At 42.5% G+C, this 5,841-nt stretch overlaps 1 long non-coding RNA gene across 1 annotated transcript; it reads right to left on the minus strand.

The window, feature by feature from the left end:
- Nucleotides 1–1,198: 1,198 nt before the first annotated feature.
- Nucleotides 1,199–2,739, minus strand: LOC122466626. Its single transcript, XR_006292285.1, has 2 exons — nt 2,055–2,739; nt 1,199–1,263 (listed from the first exon to the last, which is right to left on the minus strand). It is a non-coding gene; the product is annotated as an uncharacterized LOC122466626 (long non-coding RNA).
- Nucleotides 2,740–5,841: the final 3,102 nt, after the last annotated feature.

Below are 5,841 nucleotides of genomic sequence, written 5' to 3' on the forward strand. Positions count from 1 at the left end.
ATCCACTCCCCGTCTTTATTCAAGCCTAAGTTAATTGTATCCAGTTTGTTAGACAATCCAACCTTCCTGTGAGACCTGTTATTCGAATATAAAGCTTCTGTATTGCCTCTGCCTCACAGTTACAGCTTTTCGTCCTGGTTTATGCACTGTTTTTGTTAGAATCTGTCAGTTGCAGTACAGGTATTTCTGATCAAATGGTCAGCATATTGCAGTAATCCTGTACTTTGCCCCTTATGTGCTCACTAAGTGCTGCACTGTAATCTCACGGTAACACACAGTCTTATTGCAGTTAGAAAATTAATTAAAATAAGACCGAATATTGTGCCAGGCTACTAGACAAGAATCCAGCTAGTGTAGTATAACATTAAAATCAAGTAAAATACGATAACACTCCCCAAAGGGAAGTAAGAGCATGAGTAGCAATCTCAGGGCAGAGCATTAAAAATCAGAGCACAATCCCTTAACCGGTTGCAAATTCTAAACTTAGATTTCACCAACCCACTGCAACAAGTGCAAACTCCTCAGGAACTTTAACAGCCCTAACACGGAGTCACAGACAGTCCCCTTGAGTACTTCGTTCAGTCTTGCCAGCCAGGTGAGTATCTCTCTGTGATAGATGGCCCCTTACACCAAGAACAGCAGCAACATTCAGGTTACTCCTCATCCCAAAGGACCAGTCACTTGCCCCAGGACAATTGCGCTTTAGGTCTCCTACCAAAGATAATGTTTGTAGTCATTCCTATAGTAAACTATATGAAGATTTATTAAATAGGAAAAGGAAATTCGAGAGTCATTTACAAAGTTAAAGCAAGCAAACACATGAGAAGTTACGATCTTAGGTTTCAAAGTTTATATGGGCTTCTATAATCACCAAGCTATATAGGGCTAATCCAAGCTAAGCAGCTAGGGATCTCTTGCTTGTGCCTAGAAACACCTCTCAAGGTCCAAGCACCATAGAGATACCTAGTTCCTTTCATTTGGGGTTTTTATCGCCCTCCTGTCATGTGCTCTGAACTTCAAATTCAGCTGATGGGAGGAGTTCACTTGCATGACTCATCTTCACCAGGAGGAGAGCAGAACAATAAGAGTCTTTAGTCCTGTTGTTGATGGTTTCTCAATCCAGATGTGGGGAGTTTCCAGTTGTAAGATCCATCCATATCCTGTCTGGCATTGATGGGTCTCCTTTTTTGGGAGGGAGTATAACAATTTCTGTAGAAGAGCAGATCTTCACACTAATTGATGTCCCTTTCCTGTATGGCGAGGCTTACAAAACAACCACTCAGATATTACAATACAGTAAGGAACACTGATATTACAGGTAAGATTAATGCAGGCAGCAACTCACAAGCATTTAATAGAATCAAAATACTAAACGCTTTCTTACCGTTCTAATACCTATTTTATCACTATTTAACCCTCAAGTGAGCCAGACACATTCCAGCTATTTATGTATTAGTGTCCAGTTGAGACATGGGGACCATGGCATGAGCTGGCACCTGGCCTACCAGCGTCACATATACAAATAAAATATAGTGGGGCAACTGTTGAAATAGCTAGTGTATAACCCCGACTCATTCTGTGAGAAATCATGTGGTGTGTGAAGCTGCAAGGATTTAAGTACATTATGAACATCTATATCTTATGAGAGATTGATGCAATCCTGGCATTTATTGAACGCCATCTTTGTAATAATCATAATATTTTGTCCTTGCATGACGATTTTCATTCATAGATCTCAAAGCACTATACAACAGAGAGTAAACTTTATTATCCTCATTTTTCAGGTAAAGAAACTGAAGTATAGAAGGTTAAAGTGAGGTTTCCAATATCACCTAGGAGACTAGGGTTCTATTGCAAAGTCCCAATGTAGTGACCTATTCACTGGGGTAAGTATCCATGTCTTACCTAATTCAAGAGCTGTTACCTAAAACACTTTGCACTTCAAAGTCTATTTAAAAAGTGAGATGGGCCAATGTGACTCAGTAGAGGTTCTTTGCTTTTCCCATCATGCTCAGCCCACTATCTACACTGCCTCACGTAGACGTGGCACTTACCAAGCAGGGTGGCTGAACTTGCATCTCCCATTAGAAGAAGCACCATGCTACCACCAGAAGCATAATTCAAAACAGGTCAACAGTGACCACTAGTTGCTACAAGCTGATGGCTCTTTGACGGTGTTGGTGCTTAGAGTTGGGTGTTCTTGGTCCAGATTCCAAGCATGCAGGAATTCATATCACCAGGCCTGAATAGGCATGAAGTCTCAGCTAGCTCTCTCACTAAGATGTCCCTCCAGGTCAGGGCTGAGGCAGCGCTAAGGCAGTGGGGAGAAGAATGCTTGTTCTGTAGATAAATAGGAATCGGTCTCCAAGGCTGAGAGTCTGGTACTTTTCCCAATTGCTAATGTCACATTAAAATAGTAGCAGAGGTTCTTATGCCCTTCTGCACTTCCTGCAGTATTTCTGATTCTGATCTCAGCCCAAACCAGGAAGCAACAACTCTCCTCACTGGCAAAGAAATGTAGTACTGGATCACTCATTACATTTCTAGCCCAAAGGAACTGGGAAGTCTAAGCCAAACTTTTTAAGTATGGCCCTGTGCTAACGTTATTTATGTCCTGTGTGGCAGAGCTCCAACCTTGTCCCCATGAGTCCCACGGTTCCAGGCTGTTTATGCTAGCTTCAGAGGCTCACTGCAACCCTCCATGTAGCCCTTCTCTCTCTAGGGCCAGGGATACAGTCTACTGAGCCCTTTTCATCATAAGCCAGCAATGGAGGCTGGGGAGAGAATTCCCACAGTCTTTGTTGCTCCTACAGCCTCATGCCAAAACAGTTTAGCCTCCTGTCCTGACAGGGGCCTGTTTTCCCCTCCCAAGAGATGTTTCTGTAGTGGTGGGTTGGGGGGGGGGGACCCAGGCCCACCCCCTACTCTGGGTTCCAGCCCAGGGACCCTAGTGGTAGCAGCTGTTGGCAGCCAACCTTTTACTGCTAGAGTTGCTACATTTCCCTGGGCCACTTCCCCACAGCTCTCCTGCTTCTCCCTTACCAATGACTTGAGGGTGTCTTTGTTAACAGCCCTTCAACCACACTTCCTCTCCCCTGGCTCCTCTCTGCCTGACTGGAGTGAGCCCTTTTATATTATCAGAGGGGCCTTAATTAGAGTCGGGTGGTCACATTAGCTTAATGGCCTCACCTGACTCTTTGCAGGTTAATTGGAGTCAGGCGTTCTCATTAGCCTGGAGCAGTCCCTGCTCTGGTCAGTCAGGGAACAGAAAACTGTTAATCCAGTGGCCAGGACCCAACTGGCCTGGGTCTATCACACCTGGTAAACTGATATAAAAAACCAGAATGGGAGTCAAGAGACTTGGGTTGGGTTCCCAGAATTCACACCACAGGCTTACTGTGTGTCCTTGGGGAAATGACTTAAATCCTCCTGGTGAATTTTGGCCCTCTTGAAATCAGTGGCAAAAGTCCCCTTGACTTCAGAAGAACCAGGATTTAACTGTCATGTTGAAATTTCCCCATCTTTGAAACAGGGATATGTTACCTCCCTCACAGTAGTATTGTGAAGTTCCAGACATTATAAAATACTGAAATCTTTGGCTGAAAAGTGTTAGGGGGCAGATTTTCAAAGGAACAAATAGCAGCGAGGTATCTAACTCCCACTGAAAGTCATTGTAAGATAGGCATCTGATTTTGTGCCTTTGAAACTCTTCACTCTTGTTATTATTTTTCATGTCTGTAAGGCCGAAATACAAACGGCATTGTAGTGTTAGTAAAATATGCTGAGTAAAAGTCCCTGTACCAAGACCGCATAGTCCATAGGCACAAACTGATATAAATTAGAGCAGAACAGAACGGGACAAAGAGTGGAGAGTGGCTTTATAGACATGCTCAGTATATTAGTAGATAACTATCACTCTCTCCACTAAAATATTTTGACTTTAAACTACGTGCAAGGTTATGCTAACATTTTTAATTAGCAGTTTGTTGATGAGGGATTTATGACCCCTATTAATAATTAGGAAATGCTGCCTGATTTCTTTTCCTTTTTTTCTAAAAAAAAAATATCCTGCTGAGCAATCATAGACAGCAATTCTTGCCAAGTCACTGTCTGATGGACTAAGAAGTGAGTGATTTCCTTTGCAGAGTTAATTTAAGCTTATTGTTAAAAAAATCATGTGAAAAAGCAAGTCCTAGGCCAGCACACTGTAAACCTGAGCTCTCACAATACAAGCTAAGCCTGTGTCTTGTTAGTTCTATGATTTTTGTTTGAATACATCTCTTAGGGGCTGATCAAAGCCCATTGATACCAATGGCAATCTTTCCATAGACATCAATGTGTTTTGGATCAGCCCTTTAAATAAACTAAAGGGTTAGCGATTGGTGAGCTATGGCTTATAGTGTGTTTTCATGAGTTTTGATGGAGGACAAGATGGTGTGATGCTTTCTTGAGGCACTCAGGACTCAGTCACCTTGTTGACCATCTGCCTCCAGCGAGAGAGAGAGAGAGAGAGACTTGCTGGTGCTTAACTGGGTGTCAGCTCCCTGACAGCACCAGCCTGTCAGCCTCCCAAACACTCTCCTCAAGGCAATGCTAGCGCTCATTTTGTAAATTCACAATAGGGGCACCCCATTCCCTGAGCCTCTTTCAAGTGTTCCCCTGTGATATCCAGCCCATCACAGGCTACTCACAGAAATACCAGGTTTGTTATGTGGACAGCTTGACTGATTCAACCCAGGATCAGTTCTTGTATAACACCACAGTAATGAGTTATATTTATAGTGAAATCAGCCATAATTTTATTAACAAAGATTAAGATTTGAAGATAGTGAGGATAATGGAAAACAAACAAACAGTCTCTAGCTTGCTAGTGTGTTGACTTCACATGCAAAGGGGGCCTCCATTGTGCTGGCCTACAATGCTTAAATTACATGTAAACTGAGGCAAATAGGTGAATATACATCCTTTGTATGGCAGAAAACTGTTTGTCAATGCTGCCTTGATTCAGACTTTTAGGAACATATTTTCAGTGTGCATCATATATATATATATACACACACACATATACATACACAAAAACCTTCTTAGGTAATATTTGTATGTACATTTCACAACAATATGAACGACCACTGTGACCCCAGATTTTATTGAAGACCACATATGACACTCTGTATGGATAAATACTATGAAAGCAGTGTGGTAGGTTTAGTGAGTTTGTCAGGTCTGTTAGGAGTAGCTGTTACAGAACACTGAGGGGTTCTTACAGATGGAAGCACTTATGACTGGGACAAAGAAGGGGTTCCACTCATAAGGGGCAGATTTCAGGAATAATGGAATGATCTGAGACTTGTTGAATGCACAGGATACCATGTGAGCAGATAACAAGGATCTTTTTGTTTGTTTAGGCTGGGATTTACGAAGGAGCCTAAAGCAATTACATGTCCAAATCCCATTAAAATTCAATGGAATTTGAGAAACAAATTCCCCATGGCTTTTTTGGAAACCCCAGCCTGTTAGCAATGTTTTGAATGTGTTTTTAGGTGCACTCTAGGTGCAGAACCAATATATATATATATAAACAAATTCTGGCAATCTAAAATGACACAGCATCCTCACAACCATCCCAAAGACTCAACTCTCATCAGGAAAGACTTGTCTTATATACGGCTCTTGCAACATTCCAGGAACTTAGGTCAGCAAAGTCAAGCTTTCTCAGACCTCTTAGGGAAGCAAATTCCAGAGCTAAGGGTCCCACTCCCAAGATCTCCCTTCCACTGCATGTGTAAATCTGTCAAGTGTCTCACCAGCCCTCAGCCTGGAGAGAGCACAGCAGTAGAGTCC

This window comes from Chelonia mydas, chromosome 7 (assembly GCF_015237465.2).
Source record: "Chelonia mydas isolate rCheMyd1 chromosome 7, rCheMyd1.pri.v2, whole genome shotgun sequence".
In the NCBI taxonomy this organism is placed as follows: domain Eukaryota; kingdom Metazoa; phylum Chordata; order Testudines; family Cheloniidae; genus Chelonia; species Chelonia mydas.